This window comes from Falco peregrinus, chromosome 5, assembly GCF_023634155.1.
Source record: "Falco peregrinus isolate bFalPer1 chromosome 5, bFalPer1.pri, whole genome shotgun sequence".
Lineage (NCBI taxonomy): Eukaryota > Metazoa > Chordata > Aves > Falconiformes > Falconidae > Falco > Falco peregrinus.
This window is the reverse complement of record NC_073725.1, coordinates 99253214-99275057: the sequence shown is the minus strand read 5'-3', so window position 1 is coordinate 99275057 and position 21844 is coordinate 99253214.

Sequence of the window (21844 nt, the reverse complement as noted above, 5' to 3'; positions counted from 1 at the left end):
TGTTGGGAGAAATTCCTTAAAATCCATTTTCTTAAGCTTTTTTGTAAATCACACAAATATCAAGTCACTAAAGGAAATTATATAAGAATGGAGGGGAAGAAGCTGTTTTTTAAAATATCTTTTAATGAAAATCCAAAAAGAGTTTAAATACAACCAGGGATGTGCACTTCTTCAAAGCATGACTTGGCTCAGGTGCCTGCTACGTGTGCTACGCTGGGCATCTGCTATGGTCCTTTGTGCTGAAATCCGGAATTTGTGGAATTTGTGCCCCTTCTTACTCCATAAATCCAAACATGTGACATGACTAATTCTGCTGAAAATGTCAGCTTTTTATCCCACCAAGGTGTGTGTTTGTTGAAGAAGAACAAGGAAAAGAAAACCATGGCAATTCTGCCTGGCTGGGCACGGCCAGTGCAGACAGGACCCCCGTGGGCTGTGTGTCTCCTTCTCTGGAGTGTTAACCCTATGGTTTTATAGTCCTTTCATTGTTTTTCCACCTTTGATCATTCCCATAAGCATTAGCCAGTGCTGACAACAGGAATTTGTGTGAGCACAGCTCTGCCTACCTTTCTTTCTAACTCCCTCTTCAGATTTTCTTTTGGCTCTCCTTAGCCAGAGTTAATTCTGATCCTCCCCTCCTACTACTGAGAAATGACATAGCTATATATTGCATATCTCCTTTCATATTTTAATGAAGGGCATGAAAGATAATGGATGAATTTGTACAGTGGCAGAAGAAAGGACTTGGTAGATGACGCTATTGTCTACACACGCACTGGGTCTCTATAAATACAGAAAGTCTGTAATTATCATTAGAAGGTTTGTTAAAATTGAAAAGTAGAGGAATGCCAGCTATCCATTAATGAAAATCTCTCTCTTCCCCTGTTACCCTCGGAGGAAGCTGGCAAGCTGTTGCCTATTCTGAATATTGTTCCCTTACCTCCATCCTTTTTCCTCCCTTCCTCTCATTTCCATTCCTGTCAAAGCCTGCAATGCCTTCAGCATGATAAACACACTGCTCGTGTTCCTCCGCTCCTATCTCACAGAAAAAGATGAGGATCATTAAGTGTTAGCATTTTTATTTAACACCAGTGCATTGTTTCAGTACCATTTTATTTCCTGCATATACCCCAATGACCATGAGCTCAGAGTTAAATGTCTGGGAGCTTGTGTATGCTGGTCCCAGCCTGGAGCCCACGTCCCTCCTACTCTGAACAGGAGCATCTCCATGGGGGCCGGCAGTGGCATTCATCACCTTGTCTTCACAGCTGCACCCTGTAAGATGTGAGCATGGTATCAGGATCCAGATTTGCATCCAGATGTTTTGGTGTTTCTTCAGGAGGCTGCATCTGCTCAAAGAGCACTTATATATATATATATATAAAACACACACACCCCTGCACACATATATATTTATACAAACATATGTTTCTATATTTAGAGATTTTTTAATAATATATATTATATCTATATATTTATATACAGATATAAATTGCAAACCTTTGGACTAAACATCAAAACCTGGACACAATTATGGGTGAAACCAGGCAGACTATTTTGGTTATTAATTTAGATTATTGAAAGCAGTCCATCTCAGTATCAACCATCATTAAAATTTTTTATTTCTATAGCCAGCTTCACAGTTGACATTAATATTTCTTGGAAGATGAAGTGCAGGATTTTGTACTACATGATAAATATCAGCACCAAAACATTTGGACCATTTCAGGGACTTTTTCCTTTATTTTTGAGCAAAGGAATCCAGCAAAACTAGTCCATTCCCATAAACAGATTCATTCGTGAAGACCTACTATTTCCAGGGAATATATGTGTATAATCAAAACACATAATTCATACTCAGCTCTCATGTGAAATTTGCAAAATCAGATAGGAAAACTCAAATAAGGTTTCTCCTATACTTGCTGGCAGGATGTCTACGAAGAAAAAGCCTTTCTGAGTGTGTTTCTCAAGCCCTCTCCTGAGCCAGGAGTGAAGCAATGACACTTGTCTGAGCATCACCTGTGCATACAGAGATGCCATTCCGTTAGTGGAACAGGGAGTGACTCACCCCGCCCCGCAGGAGGCACCTGGCTGGGTCTGAAACCCAGCGCCGGCAGCAGAAGTCATCTTCATCATCACGGGGGTGGCTACGGTACAGCCCATGGGGGGATGATTTCCCTAAACCTTAGCCATTATTCAATATTGCTGTTTATCCAGTTCTGAGTGAGTGCCCACTCTGTTTTGGGGCACTTAGCTGGAGCATGACAAGACTTCCAAAAATGTTTAGTTTAAAATATACTTTTGGTGAGTCAGTGTTAGACCTCTTCCACTGAGGTTACAGTAATGTCTTTTTGTCTCACATTTTCATTGAGCTAAGGGCACGCTGGCCATTGCCGCGTTGCAGAAGCTGTGGGGTAAGGTGTGATGTGGTCAGGGTCTGAAGCACAGGGGGAATAACACAACATAACGTGCACGCAAACTCACCCTTTAATTTATATTGAATATATATTTCAAGAGCCTTCACTTTAAAGACTTTGACTTCTGCATTGTGGACGATGCAGAAATGCCCCAGATCTGTTTGACATTTAGATTGGAGCCACAGACCGCTGATAATCATGTAGCCACATGCTGAAATATTTGCAGCGATGAATATACAGTATTTACATGTACTGATCTTTGGAGCTGTGATCAGTCAGCTGGGAAAATCTGTTCTGGCTATTGCTATTTGCATCCCTTATTATTATTTAGCATTCTGATGCCTAGGCATCTGTTTAGAATCTAAAGTTTACACATCAGTTTTTAAAAATATCCTTCTAACTCTTTCCATGGAAAGGTCACTGTGCTGCTTGTTGTATTGCCAGTTCCAAGGCTGCCACAGCTGCTGGGAGAGACAGAAGCCCCACTTGCAGATTTTCATACCCAGAGCCTTTGTACTGTTGGGTTGAATTTCACATTATACTTGTATTTATTTTTTCCTTTCATCTGAACTGGGACGTTAATCACCAGGGTTATCCAGGAAATGCAATATATTCACAAGTTGCTGTGTCTCAAGAGTGAGGTAGAAAAGATAAAATTCAGAGAAATATCAGTAATGCAGTAATTTGTATCTATATATACATAGATTTTTATCCTAACATACTCTGCTGGTATATATAATAAAGCTGTCGGAATTTTTCTTTCCAATATACCATACACTTGAGATAATGTGATTATACTAGAATTAAAATAAATATAATTCCAGCTCTGAAGCACAGTTAGCATTGCAGAGGTGGATCTCATTTGGGTATTGTTATGCATTTCATTTCTTCTGAAGCTTTGCTGCCCAAGGCCAGAAACGTTTAAATAGGTCAGGGATAGCTGCCCTTATCATACAGGATTTAGATGCTCCCTTTATGTGACAGCACTTGTTCCACTTTGATCATCAACTTGTCTTTATGTGCATTTCAATAATTATTTGAATTATCCCCTAGAAGCACCCTGTATTCCCCCCTTTTTAAAAGTACCGCATGCAAGGGTGAGATCTGGAGGCAGCAGAATGACTTGGCAACACTTGCCATTGCCAAGCTCAGGTTGTCTGTCCCCGCTTCTTCATAACCACGAGAGCAAGTGATCGGTCTGACTGCCACAGCAGCAGGCAAGTGTCCTTCCTTACTAATGTAGGATGCAAAGCTCCAAAGGAGTTGCTTAAAACTGGTTTTTTTTTTAAAAAACACAACTTTGTGAGCTGCCCCATCACCAAATTGTTCCGAGCACCTCGCCAGCCTGGCCATAACCCTGCCTCCCCGAAACAAGAACTGGGAAAATGGAAACCTCGCCCACATTCGCTGTGTTGCTCAGAGCAGGTTTTTCCTTTCTGTTGCTTGGGCAATACTCGTATTGTTGTGTTCGAGTATGCAAACAGCAGCAATGTTAGTCTCTGGTGCTCATCCAGGGCCTGTTGAAGTCAAGCAAAAGACTTTCCCTGACAGCAGTGGGAGTTGGCATGGCCCAGAATGGCTCTAATGAGCTTCCAACAAGCATTTGTGAGACTCAAATTCAGGAGAAACCTGTCTGTAGTTATTTAAACAGATGCTACTTTCTCTAAGCATTAAAAACTTGTCTTACTACTTTCCAAGACCAGGCATTTTTGGATTTACGTTATCAACCAGCAGTAGAAGAAACTCAAAATCAATCCGAGTTAGGTTGGAAATGGAGAGTGTTGCTTTCCCAAACCAAATGGGTGCTCTGAGCCTCGAGCCAAGCTGCAGGAGGAGTCCCAGCGGTGGGCAGGGGGGCCTGGGCTTGCACTGGCCTCATCTTTGGTTGTGGCACAGATGGGACCTGGGAGGTCTGAGTGCTGACTGTAAATGTTAATGTACTGATGTCCAAAATACCCACTTCCAGACAAAAACAGAAGGGCAGGATTTCTGGGAAATTGGGAGGGGAGGAACAAAAGGTACATTGCAGAAACTGAAATGGAAATTAAATGCTTGTTGGAAAAAGTTTGAAACCGAATGTCAGAGAAATTGAATCAAACTGAAACCAAACATTTGAGAAATCAGAAAGGCCCCCATCTCTGCTTCTTCTCTCCCCTGCTCCACAGGTGTCCAAGCATGGCTGGCTGTAAGAGCAAGGCAGGTCCAGGCTGACCACATGAACAGCAGAATCTCAGCCAGCAGCACACACGTCCCGCTAAAGAAGTTTATTTTGCCTGTGCCATCTCTTCACTTATGACATGCTGGCTAACAAAACGTAACACCGGAAGCAAGATAAATAAAAATTTGGATACGTTAAAAATTTAAAAAAAAGTGCTTACCTCCTTTTTATCCTTGTTTAACCATCAGGTCTTTGGACTTTAACTAATTGGAGACAGGGGCTCTGCCACCCACATTATTGCAAGCATGAAAAGGTTTTTGACTGGAGACACCATGAGCACTCTCTGACAGCACAAGGCCACTGCCAGGAACATGCAGGCATGTCAAATCTGTATCATTTGCCTCATTTAGCATCTGTGGACACATGAATTTTTAACCTATTTTAAATTGAGTTGCAAGACCACAGGCATTTGGCAGCAAATAACCCCAAAGTGACTGGCCGCTGTGTATGATGTGCAGTGTACCGCACTTGATCATGAGCTCCCATGACCAAGATGACCATGCCAGGGCAGAGCTGGCGCACGTCTGACCTTTCCTGCAATAACTCAGGGAATGACTTAGCTGACATAATATTCCCAGGGACGAAATGTCCACTGCAGCTTCAGCAGGAAAAGACAGAAACGCCAGGAGGCAGGACAGCTGATGGTCACTGCAGGCAGTTTGGTCAACGTGTGATGCAGTGTTGGATGTGGCAGTGGTTGGGACCAGAGAAGATTAAATCCCAGCAGGGCAGAGCAAGGCCAGTTGCACACCCCAGGGCTCGAGGGATCACAGAATCACAGAATGGTCAGGGTTGGAAGGGACCTCTGGAGATCATCTAGTCCAATCCCCGATCTCCAAGTTCCCTCCAGCACTGCCTCCAGGCAGTGGCACCATCACCACCATCACCCTGCTCTTCATGAAGCTTTGCAGACCATCTTTTTAGCACTCCATTAAAAGAGCTTTTATAAGCCAATTGCAGTGGTGTATTCTCCAGTGTAATGGTGGAGAAAAATCACTTCCATCCTTCCTCCTTTCCTAAGCCGTAGGCAAGGACTGAACTCTTTTCTACTCCTCCTTGGGACCACTGCCCTTCCTAAAATTTCCATTTCATTACCTGACTTGGCAAAATCCAGGTGTGTGCTTTACTTCTAAATGATCTTTTCATCTCTGGGAGTTTATCACAAATTTAAACTAGCAATTCTGGAAACAATTTTGTTTAATAGTGCTCCTGATACTCACCCTTGCTTCATGGTGGAAGCAGTCAAAGTTATCATGCACAGCAAGTGTTCATTTCTGCAGCCAGATTTAAGGAACTTGGACTGCAAGGTGCAAACGCTACCTTTCTAAATAAAACTGAGCATTTACAAAATCTTTGTAAATACACGTGGAATTGTCCAGAAATGGTCTGTAAGGGTCCTTCTCCCATGGGCAACCGCCTTTTGACCCAGGACCCCAGTTTTGCCCTGTCGTAATCAGTGGGGCTTGTGCCAGCTGCATGCATGGCTCTCATACTTACCCACTCCTTTCTTGTTGATTAATTAGAAATGAAAAAGAATATGTTTGCCCTCTGTCATTCCTTTCCTTTCATGATATCATGCATAAAATATCACACCTGCAAAGTTAGGCTGAAATAGTATTTTTCATTAAATATAAAGAATTTCATTGACTATCTAGTTAGTATTCCTCTAAAACCTTGGGCTTTTCTGATCCCAGCTGACAGGTTCGAGTAGTGTGATGTACGTCTCAGTGGTTTGACTTCCCACAGAGGTTTACCTTGCTCACAGGCTCCTACCGGCCTGTCGGTCTGAGACTGAAAATAGAGCTGCCAATACAGCTTTTCTTTGGAAGAATGCTGTTATTCAGTATAAAAAGAGTAGAGCTTCCAAAGAAAACATTCTCTTTAACATAGCAAAAAATGACAAAACATCTACTGAATCAGCAACTGGACTTGTCTCCTTTTTGGTCTGGGTTCCTGCCATGAGTTACTTTAAGGGAATCAATGGTCTCCCAACATCAAACCCAGAAGAATAAAGGCTATTCAGCCTTACCCTCCTCAGGCAAAGATGATTTGATATGAAATTTGTTTGGTAGATGAGACAAATAACCTTTAGTGACTGCAACTTTTGCATGTGAAGAAGTGGACAGGTCTGTGATGGCTGCTCATGCATCTCTCTGTGGCTGTGCAGCCCATGAGCCCCACGGGGGCTGGGTGACCACATGTGGATACAGATGTGCAAGGGGGTTTCTGTGCACATTGGGATATGGGCTCTCTATGCCCTGGCTACTCAAAGCCCCCTGCCATCTATGCTATTTAAGGACCCAAATACATTTAGATATCTTGCCATCAAACAGACTCCGTGTTGGGTCAGGCTGCTAGACTATTTTGAGGCTTGTGAGGATGCAAGTAGGCAGAATGGACTCCTCAAGCAATTCCTTTCTTCTTTTCTTCATCCTCCCGCATCCTCTTCTGTGTGGCACATTTGCAAGTGAGCTGCCTTGCTTCATGAACTGTTAGGAATATGGTTTTATTCCCCTATGGAAATCTTCTATAATATGTTCAGAAAAATTAAATATAATCCTTTAGAAGACTTATTTAGTAGGGATATTCATGGGGCACAGATGTTTATAACTCTTGCTGTGTCACTAGGAATTTGTCAAGAGATAAGTGATTAGCAAATGATTAGTCATGTCCCTATTAAATTTTTTCCAGTGCTTTCTAAACACAAAGGAAGTAGGACCTACCATAAGGGTGCTTATGATATATGTCACAAGATAAAGGAGGATTAAAGGCTTTTATAAATATTGCTGTTAACACATTTAATATCACTAAGATGTTAAAGACCAGATCATTACTCTGTCAAAAAACCAATTTGTTGGCTATGTCCTTCGAGATTTTAGGCATGACCTTGGAGTGTTTCTCATGAGCAACTGAAAAAAACCAGAAGTGGGCAATGCATAAGAATAGCAATTTCCTGGATTAATTCCTCTAATGAGGAGGAGGTTCATGTTTGGGACCAGGGCTTGGGGAACCCAGAGCTTCTTCTACTGTCCTGCCCATTCCGCCTTCCCTCAGAGCTGTCCTGATGGGAGAGGAGAGGTGTGGGAGCAGAGCAAGCCCTGTCCAGCGTTGCTCTGTGCTTCAGCTTTCCCTGCTGCAGGCACAGCCCCTCGCAACCCCTTGGCCAGGGAGCAAAGTAAAATAAAGGTGAGAAACCTAGGTTATTTCCAAACAGCCTCAGAAAGCATCTTGTTTCAGAAGGGTCTTGCAGAAAATGTTCTCCTTCTCTATTTGCCTATATAGTGCCTCTCTCTGGTACCTGGGAAAAGGCAATGTCATTGTGTCTCCCATAAAAAACGAAAGAAACAGCATTGCATTTGGGGTTGGAGTTCTTCAAGGCTCACCTCCTTGTAGCTTGCTGAAAGGCTTTCTTAAAGCTCTGGAAGCTGAGCTCAGTTCTTCTTCAGACCCTCAGCTTTCACCTTCTTAAATCTCTGCAAGAACTAGAGAGCTAAAACCCCACCATTTCCTCCCAGGCGCCAGAATCCAAATAGGGCTTTTAGGACATCTTCCATTGACCTTCCCTTTGGCACTACAGGTAACACTAGTAAACAATTGTCATCCCCACAGTACAGATGAAGAAGCCAAAAGAGCAAGTAAGTGGCTCAATGTCAAAGAGGAGAAGGAGGTATTTTGTCTGGCCAGCTTGCCTTCCCCTTCAGCCTTCAGCACCTTCGTCCTCTTATTATATCACATTAGTAGTAGTACATCTCAGATTTTGTCAGAGAAGAGACTTTTTGAGCTGATACGTGTGTCTTTATCTTCCCAATCCTCTAGGCATGGTGCCTAATTAACACAAACAGTTGCAGAGCCAGCAAAACTGACACTGTCTGTTCTACAGGTCTGTGCCTTGAGGAAAGCTCTCCCACATGCTGACCCAGCTCTGCCACAGCCTGGAGAAGAGCCTTTCCCTGAGAGCAGGCTCCTCTTGCCACCAGGAGTTACCAGGGGATTAGAGGGAGACAGTCTGAAAGCAGATGAACATGCACACACCTGTAGCACACCATGCACATACCTGCAGCATAACCATGCATGAAAATCCAAGAAAGTTTAAAAATATACCCTTCTATACAAATAGTATTATTTAATGAAATGGATTCAGAAGATGTTTTGCTGCCCTGAAACCTCTGAGGCCAGGCATTGCTCCTGTAAGGCAGCAAGAGCCTTGCCTGGGTGCAACTCCCCTTTCCTTAGGGACTGGTTCTGGTCCATGCTGGAGAGCAGCCGAGCGATCAGACATGCACTGGCCTCAGGGAGCTGCAGAAGGGCCATGGGTTGGGGGCAGCCTCCATGCACCTGCTGCTGTCCCCGCTGCTCCTGTTGTCACAGCCATCCCCGCTGCATCCCGGCTTCCCACTCGTGGGTGCAGTGAAGCACTGAAAAGGCAAAAGGCAATGGCACTGAGCAGTGCCTCCCTGCAGCTCTCCGCTGGCAGAGCTGGCTTCCTGCTCCTCTCAGTCAGTGATTTAAATTGGCTCAAGGAGGTTTTCTTGGCCACCGCAGGCTGAGCTGGGAGCAGCTTTCATAAAGTGGGGATGCCAGCCCAAAACAAGGGTGCAGAGGTGCTCTGAGCAGACATCGGTAATAGTGGCACGTTCAGCTGCTGTAGAAAACCCAGCCATATGGGTGTTTTAGACAGATAATTACAAATTAGTTTTCTTGGGCTGAGGTATTAAATCCAGCCACAGCTGCCCCACCGCCAGCTCATGACTTTGTTTAAATTTTTATGAGCTGTTCAATGGGTATTAAACTTGATGCACTCGCTATTCAGCACAAAATTGTCATAATATGTCACAAGGAGAGAGTACTTGAGGAAGAATAGATTCTGGCAATGTGTGAGAGGGATGAGCTCCTTGGGCTCTCTGCAGCACCCTTCTTGTTGTGGACCCAGAGCCATCTCAAGAACCACAGGGAAGGTGGCACGAGCCCCTCCATCACTGGCTGCCAGGGGCTGGTGGCTGCCATACTGCAGTGGCAGGCTGAGTCAGGATGGCAGAAATCAGATAAGTTATTTGCAGAGTGAGTCATGCCAGAAGCAATTGTTTCCCAGAACAAAAACCTGCAAGGGTATAGGGAAGGCTTTGGAGTTAAATAGGCAATGAAGGAAGCAATGGAAAACCACTGAAGTTGGTTGAAAACTTGCTGATGGTTTGGAGACACACTGAAAGATGGACAGGGGAGTGTGCTGACATGAACACCTGGAAACAGTGCCCTGGGAGATAAGGATGATGGCTTTGCTTGGTGTTGAATGGCAATTGTTCCAAAAAGAAGAATGAAAGAGGAGATTTCCATTTGCTGGGTGAAATCTGCTATTTCCAAAATGTTCCCTTCATCTAGGATTTTTTTTTTTAATCATTATTGTTCCAGTTTTTTCACTTGGAATAAATTGCTTTTTCACGCATGCTGCATCCCACTCCAGCATCCCAGGCCACAACCTCACTTACAAGGTATTTTAGGCACCTAAGCTTGGACAGATAGGTGCAGAAGGGCCATGGGCCGGGGGCAGCCTCCATGCTCACCCTTGCTCTCCCAAATCCTGTGCACAACCAGCTGTGTTGGATTTTTCTGAAACTGAAAAAGGTCCCAGGAGAAACACCTTGTCTCAGGGAACCTCTGCACCATGTACCAGGCAGGCTATTGACCATGTCTGAATGAATGACTAACCTTTACTTTAAATTTTCTATGCTAATGGAAGCAGTGACAGCAAAAGTTGTTTAAAGTTTCATATTTTGTAGCTGTCTAGAGAGTTTTGGATGAATCACTGAAGTGAAGATCTTCTGTGTGTAAGATCAGGCCAAATAAAAACCAAGTTGCATTTTTCTTCGATCTGACACCAACACAGCTAAGTTACACACATCTTAGCTCTCCTCAGCAAGTCTCTGAGATTTCTGCTGAACAAATACAGACATCAAGGTGATATGCAGCCTCACAGACTCATTAAAGCTACCCTGCTCCCAAACCCAGCCCTAGCAATTTGGATTCTTCAAGCTGATTGACTTTAACTGGGCTAATTCCTCACATGATGAGCTTTCTGGTGTGTATTGTGGTTCCGTCAAACACTTTGTCTGACACTTCACATTGTCTTCTTCTGTTAGAATCCATGGATTTTGTTCTCATCTTTGCCTTTCTTTGAACTTGAGCCATTTTGCTATTGAGGTTTCTGTCTGGGTGTGGGAGTGTGCTGCCTTTACTCACTTTGAAGGTAATATTTCCAGGCCAGTTTGGAAATAGACTCTCTAAATTTCACATTCTGAATTTATTTCCATTGCTTGTAAGTTCTTGCGCAGATTTCCTCTGTAACTTATTAGCTTTGCCGTTAGTTTTGTACCTGAATGTTGTCTTCATTCCAGTGAAGTTATGTAGTTATTTCTTGCTTAGCTCAGTCTTTCTGCCACAATACTATCTCCCATGCCCTCCTTACCGCAGCCTTCCTCAGCTGTCATTTGGCTGTCAGAGAATCGCCAGCTGGGAATTTTCTTAGATGAAACAGGGAGTTTTACATTTGATTTTCACGAGGTCACTAGAATGAGATGACAGGAACAGGGATGTCACCAAAATGTCTATTTGGGCCTTTGACCCAGAGCTGGAATGATATCACTCTGCATGCTACAAGCTGCTGACTTAAAACAAAAAGATGTTTTGTGAACTTTAACAAAATTGTGGAAATTAATTTCTGTTGGCAAGGAGAAGGCAATTAACTTTCTACATAGAAAGTTAAATGTCCAATTTTAAAATCCTACAGCCAAATGATTTCAGCAAATCCCCCACACCAAGCCAACAAGTGCTGTTGAAAATCCATTCTCAGTATTGCACTGGACACAGGTAACGAAACTGTTTCCTAATGTTGCTTTTCCCTGGGTCATAAACACTACAAACAGATACCAGAGGAAAGGAAATCAATCAGACACAAAAGGATGAGAATATGAAACCTTCTCACTGCCACTAGTGAAAGGTTGAAGACACGTTTGCTCTTATTAGTTGGTCCCGCTAAGTACTGTGCTTTATTTATATCAGATACACTTCACATGAAATCAAAACTATTCATAGTGATAGACACAGTGTAGGGATCTCACTCAATTATTCTCTTCCACATATCCTTTGCTGACATCCGTCATCATTTAGAAGAGAGAAGAGGAAAATTCCCATTAGACCTCTTTGTTTAATTGCTCTTATTGCTTCTGTCACTTGATAAGGGCTTAAGTGATATGTGTGCTGATCTGAGGATACGCCGTCCATCAGAAGAATGTGACATCCATCCAAACGCACCATGGAGATGGTGTGCCCAAAAGGTATATCTGTGGGAAGGTGGTATAAAATGCAAAGTTGCTCCTTGGTGATTAGCTGGTTTAATGCAGAGGATCAACAAGCACTTATTTATAGGTTTAGGAGCCTGTTTGTGAGACTGCTGATGCAGCAACAATGCTCACCATTTGTTTGCCATTAAAATTCAATTTGTAATCTGTCATTAAAATACTTTTCTGTTACTAAACCAACTGCTCCCAGAAGCTATGTGAAATCACCCATTCCATACATCAATTTGTGCCCACCTTGGATGTCTGCAAAGCATACGGAGAAGGCAGTACATCGGGGGGCAGCAGGCAAGCAGCAGTGTCTGAGTTGCGGGGGCTCAACTGCCTTCCCAGGAGAGCTGGTAGGAAGAAGAGCCAGTGCATCCGCCCATGTCCCACCGATGGGATGCTGTCCTTGGGCTGATCCCCACATGAGTCTTATAGAGGGGTTCACACAGGAGCATTCTGAGAAAGCATTTTCCTTTTTTGCTCCTTACAGCTTTCACTAAGGATAATTCAGTTCAGATCAAAGGACATCAGATGGTTTTGAACCATATGCCAGCCTTAGCAGGGTGCCACGAAACCCTGCTGGCCTGCCCTTGGAGCAGGTATCTGTACCAAGTACAGGTTTGGTCTGGAAGTCCCTTTAGGTTTAGTGTAGCAGGCCACATCTTATTTTTGTCTTCAGTTTTTTGGACAATAACTTTCAGGCAAAACACACATGAAAAGTAACAGGTAGCTTGAAGGTTGGGCATGTCCCACAGATACCTGATCTCTCTGTCTGATCCTCTTTTGGGAATGCTGAGCTGCATGCTGAAGGCTTCTATGGGAAGTTTCTGTAAGCACCACGAGTGTGGGCAGCACACCTTTTCCAGCAGGGTAGAGAGCCCTGATATGTATTAATTTGTTTTGAATAAAAATAATACGGGATGCGACAGGCAGTTGGTGTGGTCTGCATTGCCATATGTCTCTTCTGCCTGTGCTCGCAGTAGGCAACAGGACTCATCAGACAGGTGAAGTACCAATCCCTCCATCTTTCGTCTTCCAGGAATATCCAGGAACTCAATCTGTCTGCAGGCACAGCCTGTGCTGAGAGGGAGCTGTTCACTGTGGAAACTGTTCACCACCAAAAGCTGTCCTGGAGGACATGTCTCTGAGTCAAGACATCTCTGCTGTACCCTCCACCCCCAGCTGGGAGGGAAGTGGCTGCAGTTCCCCTCTCTGGAGGAACAGATGCAATCCTTCTCCTGCTAAGCATCAGCAGAGGTCTCCAAGGAAGCTACACTGAATATGCTGCTTTGATTTTCTTTGACCTTGTTCTACCTAACTGGCCAAACCAGCCTGCTGATGGGAAGTGGGCCTGGCAGGTGGAAAACAGGGCACTGGAAGTTATTTTTTAATATCTTCAGGATTTGCAATATACCGGATTCAAATTACGAGATCTGCAAGTGGGTCAAATCTCCTTCTTCTAAGAGGGAAAAGGAGCAGAAAAACACTGCAAGACTAAATTTCTGCTCAAATTTCCAGAACAGTTATGGAAAGTGTTTCCAGGGATCAATAACTACATAAATGACATGGGTAGTTTCAGGAAGTACATGTGGGACAGGCTCTGACAAGGGACAGTTGTCACATGAGGATACAGATGGCACTTCTAACGTCTACAGTGACTTCTACGTGCGAATGCATCATCACTCACAGTGTAACCTAACCAACCATATGAGGAGCCGACATATGCCAGCCTACATATTGCAGGGCTTTTGAGGTTTTCCAGCTCTGCTGTTTGTCATCTTGGAGATGCTTTTTCTTAACCACTTCTGTGCTGGTCTCTCATGGGGCTCCGTGGCATCAGGATCTCCTGGGGGGATCAAGTCCAGCCCAGAGCACTGCAGGGGTCTTGTCCACCCAGAGATGTGCCTTGCCACAACAAATTGCTGACGTTTCCCGGTTGCAGGTGTTGCACACTTTCTGGGGAACACATTGCCACTAGTGCTGGTGAGATATTCACATGCAAGTCTTCTAGATGAAAGGGACAGTCTGGGTGACAGGAATGGTAATTTGTCTCTGCTGGGAATAGGATAAGCAGCATTTGGCACCTGGGGGGTTGTCCTTATTTTCTTTTTAAAGAATTCTGGCCTTCCAAGTACCTCTCCTCGTTTGTTTTCTCACTCTCTGGAAAATGGAGCCCCATGAAATGATACATATCACACCAAAATGCTGTTGGAAAGAGCAAATCTGCAGCAGAATTGATGCCTTCCAAGCTTGGAGCAGATATCACCAGGACTTTCTGAGTGACTGCTGCATTCATGCGGGAAGGCTTCTGCCTGACAAATGTGTTTGAATTCTGTGAGTACATCAGGGCATTGCTAGATAAGTATGTAATAGAGGACATCATTTATCATGATCTCAGGGAAGCGTTTGACAGTGTGCCACAAAGGGAATATGATTTACAAAGTAAGACAAAAATGGTATAAGGAAACTATTGATATCACTTACAAATCAGATTGACAGTTTGAGGGTGAAGATAGGGATGGGACATACAGCAGAAGCAGAAGGCTGGTCAAAGGCTGGATTTCTTTGAAAAATGCTCAAAGTAACCCTAATCTAATCACCCTGAGTACTTGGGACAAGGAGAAAAGAGAAAGCAAATGTGTAGACTCCGAGCGAGCTTGCCTGAAATGAAATTGCATTCCAATATTCAACCAGGCAAGGGAATAGGAGGCAAAAGCAGTCAGGAACCATCCACCATGAGCCATCAATAAAACCTAATTTGCAGGGCAACTCAGCATAGCAGACTCCCACAGGACTCTGCAGTCACTCCGCACCAGAGAGAGGACTGCTCTGACCCCACTGGGAGCAGGCTGACCTGTAAATATGAACAGAGTGAGTACGTTGCTGTTGCAAAATACTCTAGCACTGGATTACAGAAAGGTACGTGTGAAAACCTTGTTACAAACAGGCTTTGCCAAAGTATCTGACTGCCCCTGGCATGGCTGTTTTGGCTGAAAGGTGCCTGGCTGCCCTGGGTGCACGTTCCCTGGCACAGGGGCATTTTGCAAAAACCGTCTGCCGTGAGCTGGTCCACTCAAAAAGTCCATCACAGCAGAGGGAGGTATTGGGCAAATGGAAATCGGGGTTTAATCAGGCTACAGATAGCACCGTTTGGGCAAGAGGAATGTTTTTGTTACTAGGCAGAGGGATTTAAACACCTACCCCTCATACTTACGCACACTAGTAAATGGTTGGACTTGAAGACCTTCAAGGTCTTTTCTAACCTGAATGATTCTATGATTCGGTGGTGCACCGAGGTGAGCACACCATGCTCACCGTCATGGGCAAGCTTTCCTGAGCCTCCGCCAGGGGCAGGCAGCAGGGGAGCATCACTGAAATTGTTTTGGCTGGAAATGGCTGGCAGTTTGGTCCAGCATGTTTTACAAAGAAATATCACTTGGAAGAGAGAGTCAGAGAGCAGCTGATTTCCTAGGACCTCTACAACATGCAGTTGGGGAGTTATTTGTGGCTGCAGCTCAGGAAACCTGTATCAGCTCTTCAGTCCTGCCTCCTGCTTCGCCTTTGCCCGCCTCATCTGCTAGGGCAGGCAGCTCTCTGGAGCGGGACTGTCTCTTTCTGGGGGGTTGTGCAACAGTTTTGCAAGTGGACTCCTGGCCCTTGCAGCTACTGAGCTGCTACGTAGTGATGCTGTCCCTGCTGGGCTCTGGCTCTCTTGCAGCTGGCTGGTCAGGAGCAATGCTCCTTGCCTCTCTGCAGGCTCGCGCTGCAAGGCACAACAAGAAATTTCTCATTTTTGGTCCTGGAAGGCTGGGGGTGCAAAGCCTACAATTTGTGCTTGTTTTCTGTTTTTTTCCACTGCCTGATTATTGCCAAGTATTTCATATACACACAGCAATTTAGTTAGATTGATGGCCCTTGTCTCCCTAGTGACAAATGCAATGCCTGCCAGACGCTTGGCTCTAAACTGTCTTTACAATCGTTCTGCTTTTTTAAAAGTTTAAATGCCCACTAGAGAAAACCTTAGTTTGTCATTTAGATTGGCCTTGGCTAAATTAGTTCAGTCCTGAGCAACCGTAAGATACAAAATGAATACACTAATTTGGGAGGCAAGGAGCTTCTCGTAAAGAGCAGGTACAGAGTGGACTTAAATTCATATGAAGGAAAACCACTAGAGAAGAATTTGGGGCAGGAAGATAGTGTTGGAAAGCAGATATATACCCAGCAAGCATATCATAAGAGTCCAGGTTGCATCACAAGGACAGTGAAAGGCAGAGGATGGTCCCAGTGAACACGGGAGGGATGAAACCTTGGTCTTGCTGCAGTCACCAGGAACAGTGTCACAGTGTCTCACCAAGGTGCTGCATCAGCATCAGGGTCCTGTGAAGCTGCACAGTTTGCAGAGGAATCTTCTCCTTTATTTAAGGGCACCAGGAGCAGTGTCTGACCACCTAGACTTTATTAGCAATTTATGGGAAAAGGGAACACTCCTCTTAGAGCACGTAGGATCAACTGGATGCTTAAAGGACTTTCCTGTACACATCAAAAATGTTAATTGCTGGCATCTCATAAGCAATTGTATTTGACAACCTTGATTTTATACTTTTGGGAGAGCAGAAGTGCAGCCAGAGACCCGAGACCCGTGGTAAGCAGTATTCGCATGCATCCCTAAGGGTTTAGGTCTCAGGTTAGGAGTGGAGGCTCTCCACACCACCAGTGCAAGGACACTGGTTTGCATCTTCACTCCTCTGCTGTTGTGAGACCACAGACCCCTGACCTCCTGGGTGGCTTTTACCTGCGGTCTGCTGCCCATGGGGCTCCTGTCTCCCTCCTGCCATGGACAGAAGTGGGCGGTGTCCACTGGAGCCGTCCGATCCCTCCCAGTTGCATGGAACATCTTCTGCACAGGCTTTGTTGGGTAAGACGACTGAGCTAACAGTGCACGTGGAGTGATTCCCTCTTGAAATCTGCCATGTCAGGCCAGTTTCTACTCCCCCGGAATGGCTCATCTGAAGTGAATACACTAGTTTTTGTCGAGCCCTTGAGGAGTGAGAACAAAGTCTATGCCTTAAATAAAAACAAAACTGAAAGGTTCCCCGGGGGGCTGAAAATATTTATTACTAGGAAAAGCATGCCAACCTGTCAACTTCCAATTCCCTTTATTTTCATGCAACTTTAAAAAAAACCCCAGCCATACACATTCAAAAATACACTCCAAGTATTAATCTCTTCTTAGCTGACACTTTAAATGTCAACTCTGAGCCTGGAGTAAATTTTCACAGGCAAGTTATAAAACTCTGAAAACAGGATTTAATAATGGTAATGCTGACAAAACCTCAGCCGCAGCAAAGCTAGTAGGTGCCTCTGTGTATACACACCAGGCAGCTGGGCTGAAAAACAGAGAGGGAGAGAGCTAATTTATTGTTATTAGCTAGGTACATGTTGGAAAGTTTCATATTTCGGAGAACTTTCTTTTCGGACTGATAAAAGTCTGGATCGAGAGACAGATTAATGATTCTCATTTCTCCACCTGTGTTGTTTTATTAGACTCACTATGCCAAACTGGTATTGTTGTTAATGGGCCCTGCACACCTATTTCTTTATGTACCGCATGCAGAACGCATTCCATCGTGCCCATCAGAATAACTTTGTTAAAAATACGGAAGCTGAGCCTGCTGTGCCTGTTAGTGGAGCTGAAATGAGAAACAGCTGGCAGGAACTGACTCTGGAGCAAACAAGAATTTACTTAGACTCAGGGAGAAAGTACGCTCTGATTTAGCGTTCAGCTCAGGTGCATGTTTTATGCATGTGCATATAGGAAGGGAAAATTCATTGATTTCCTTCAGAGCTAGTTTATGTCTTGATGGAGCAAAGCATGTAAGTGCCTGCTTAAGTCTATTCCTGTTCAATAAAGTGTTTAAGCAGCTGCCTATGTCCCACTGGTACTAATATAGGATTTAAACGTCTACTTAGAGTGAAATGTTCTCAGAAGCTTTGTTGTATTGAGGCCTGATGCATGCTGCCGTATTCTGGACATGGCTGGTCATGCAGACTAAGGATGCAGAAATGAAGACCAGAGTGGTCGTTACCTTGTCACCAAGAGATGGCTTGTTCAGGCTTTCTCCAGGTAATGTTCTGGGGGCATATTTTAAGTGTTATCAGTGCACGTATACAGGGATTTATTTTTAAACCCGTCACTGGTTCTCAATCATGAGTAGTTCATCCCCAGAACTGCAGAAGAAATTTGCAGAATGTATGGGAACACTCTCCATTGCAGTGACGGGCATGAGAGAGCCAGCAGCAACCCCTCTGAGGTTATCCAAACCCCTCCTCCTCTTTTTTGCTTTTTTTTCTCTCATCTGGAATGATCTGGAAAGGGATTTTCCTTGGAGTTACTTGATATTCGGAATGATTTTTGCAGTGCGTTGCTGTATTTTAGGCAGTGCCACAGGGGGCGGCTTTACATGGATGGGAGAGAAGGGGACGCATGGGGTGCTCCTGCTCAGGGTTGTAACGCACCATGGCGTGATGTTGCTGATGGGTAATAGCAAAGGACACCCTAAAAATATTTGGCATGGTATTTGTGAAACTGTTGCCTTTGGGAAGGAGGCCGTGGCAAACCCCTGGGATAACCAGCCACCCCACCACGCAACAGTGTTTCAAACAAGGTGACGAGTTTGCTGGCAGCATCAGGGAATTTGTGCAAAATGACTGATCCTCCCCCTGAAACGGTAAAAAAAATATGGAGTGCTAATTTTGAGGACCAAAGTCACCTAATAATCTGCTTGCAATGTCTATGAATAAAAATTGGGTAACTTTTCAATGTCAAGTTTGCTTTTCCAGCTCAAATGGGACATTCAGGGTTCAGTCCTGCTTGTGGCACATCACAGTGGTTGTCATCAACCTTATTTCTTGGTTTATCTTAGGAATAGGCAGCTCAGCAAAAGCAGCACCTCTCAGGATCTGACCTGCACACTGACAGAAGTAGAAAGCCTAGAAGTGATGATGAAACCTTGCTGCTTTTCCAAGCTTTGTAACAGCTTTCGGAAGAGTTCTTATTTTTGCTTTCTCCCATGCAATCAGCGTTGAGATTAAAATTTACTGTTGCTGCTATTTCCAGAGAAGAGTTGGGAGCTGAGCTGAGGTTTCCTTTTTTCAAGTGTTTTTTAGTGTTGGTAGTGCAGAAGAGTCATCTGTGACAATTTTGTTTTTTCTGTCAGTGCAGCTTCCTACATGGGATTTATTTTTAAGGCCAGGATTCTTCAGAATATTTCTTTTTTTCAATTCCATTTTCATTTACCAGAGTAGCTTCTGTGGGTTGTCCCCACACAGACATTTTTATACACTCTAGAAAGTTGAGTTGCTTTGCTGATTCTGGAAATGAATTGCCATCTTGTGTGCATTGCAACAGGATTATTTTAGATCCATATTAGTGTTGTGGATTTCAATAGGAATTTTGCTTTGGTCATTGCCAGTGTCAGTCTATACAGAGATTTAAGTGGCACACAACAGTGAGTTTTTTTCTGAGGTGTGATATCCATAGATTACTTGACCACAAAATTAATTTTTCAGATGAAACATCATCTCTTCTTTCTGATCATCTTTCTTCTCTTTTTTTTCTTCTCATTTTCCATATCTCATCTTACATTAAAATTGTAGATAACTTGTGGCAAGGATCATCATGTTTCATTAGCAATATTGCAAGACAATTTTGAGCACAATTTATGTACAAATGTAAATCTTTACATTCTAGGGAAAGGAATAGCTGCATAATAGCAACTCTAAGCATTCAGCTGTCCAGGGGCTCATTAGTCTTCTGTGCTTCCCTGGAGTCAAATTAAATGGTGAACACCAGTGAGCCCTTATATCACATAGCAAAGCTTTCCACAGGGCATGGGATTACACAGTTGCAGTGCCGTAGTTAGTACCAAGCCTCTGGTGTGGATTTTGCAATGTCTGCCATTGTATTTCAGATACCAAGCAAACAAAAACATGTATTTCCATAGAAACTATAACATATTGCTGAATACTGCCCTTAAGTATGCAAGTATCTCTTCTAGTACAGTCAAGTGAGGCTGTTACTATATCCTAAAGAAGAATTTGGTGCCATGTGCTGACACATACATGCCAGTCAGTTACATATATCCCAATAACTGTCTTTCAGCTATTATTTCTACCTTTGCAAGGTGCACGATGACTTCTACACAACGTGACTTACTGAGCACCCATGGTGCAGGGCTGGCCGGACACTACGACCCAGACTAAAGGGCTGCCAGGGAAGGGGCACAGGTTTAAGATAGCCCTGGTCCCATGGGCACCCCGAGAAGCCTGGGCTGCTTAAAATTAAAGATTTAAAAAGATATTTTACTGCACAGCCACTAATAGTGACAGGATTAAACAGCTAATATGGGGAAAGTGGGGCGTCTAGTAATGGCTGTTGTACTGTAATCTGTTGTCTCTGTTATTCCCAGGCAGATCTCTAATTTTTAATCGTCATCACATCTTTTCCCTCATACAGCAAATGCATTTGCCATCTTGCCCTCTCTGAAAACCTGCAGGTGGGAGTGGGAGACTAATGCATTCTTCCCAAGGGCAATGTAATTCGGGTTTAACCAAAATAAGAATAATAACCGTTAGATGAAACAATTAAAAGAAAAAAAAATTGTTTGAGTACACCTGAAACTTTTTGTTTGTCTTGGAATGAAAAGCTCTGATTCACTGTAAACACTTTAATGATTTCCTTTCATTAAAAATTCAGGTCAAATTTTAAAAGATAAACAGCTCTTCTTTCAAATGAAGAGTCTGATAGCAGTTAGAAAGCATTGAGACAAAATGCTTTACATTCCAAAACCATTTTACTTCTAAAATTGAAAAAATGTTATATTTTCCCCTATTTTATTTCCCCTCAGTTCTTTTCAGCTGCATAGTTCTTTCCTTCTGAAATGCACCTTGTGCAGAGATTTTAATAGTTACTTTAATAACTAAGATCATTATCCAAAAAATAACCTTTCCTGCATGCAAAATGCTAAAATGCAAAACCCAGAAGCATGCATGGCAATGGTTTCCATGTCTCACTCGCAGTCAACAAACTCACCATAGGCAGGGACAGCGTCTCCATGGTTTTTGCTTCCCAATCTTTATTACATCAGAAGAATCTGCCATAGGTGGATGCTGCTCCTTAATGATCACAATGGTATTTCCAAACATTTAATCATCATGCTGACTTGGAACAAAGTAAGGATAGAAGTAAATTATACGCTGTGTATTGGAGAACATGTAGTTCTGGCTTTAAGGATTTGGAGAAGATTTGCACTAAGCTTACTTACTCATTTCTAAAAAATTACTTATGTTTTGTGTTGCGACGGAGGGAAGACACAGTCACTCAATATGAGTGATCAGCAGACTTCGTTTATTGTCTCTTACAGTCACCTTTTATGCCTTCTTATAATTAGCTCATACATATTACAAAAGCTCATTATTGGTTAGTTGCCTAAATACCAAGCCCGCCCCTAGTTTCTCTTCTGTAGTTATCTGTTCCCACCTGCAACATTCTTTTCCCACCAAAATCTTCCTGTTACTGTGTAACAAGGACAGCCAAAGACAGTGTATTTTGCTTTACTTCAGATAAGCTGAGAGCGATGTGCATTTTTGTCCAGCCAGCTAGACTATGTTTATGTAAACTTTTTCAGCTAGCCAGTTATCCACAATTTTGCACTGATTTTGGGGCTGAAAACCTTGGGGGTTTTCGTATGTTTCGGTTCCAAAATCTCCCATTTGAAGGCAATGTTAGTAATTACTGACAGTGAACAAGCACAGCATATGAAAGCACTCCCCCAGATTGCAGCTTGAAAGTCACTGTCTTTCAATGCACCCCT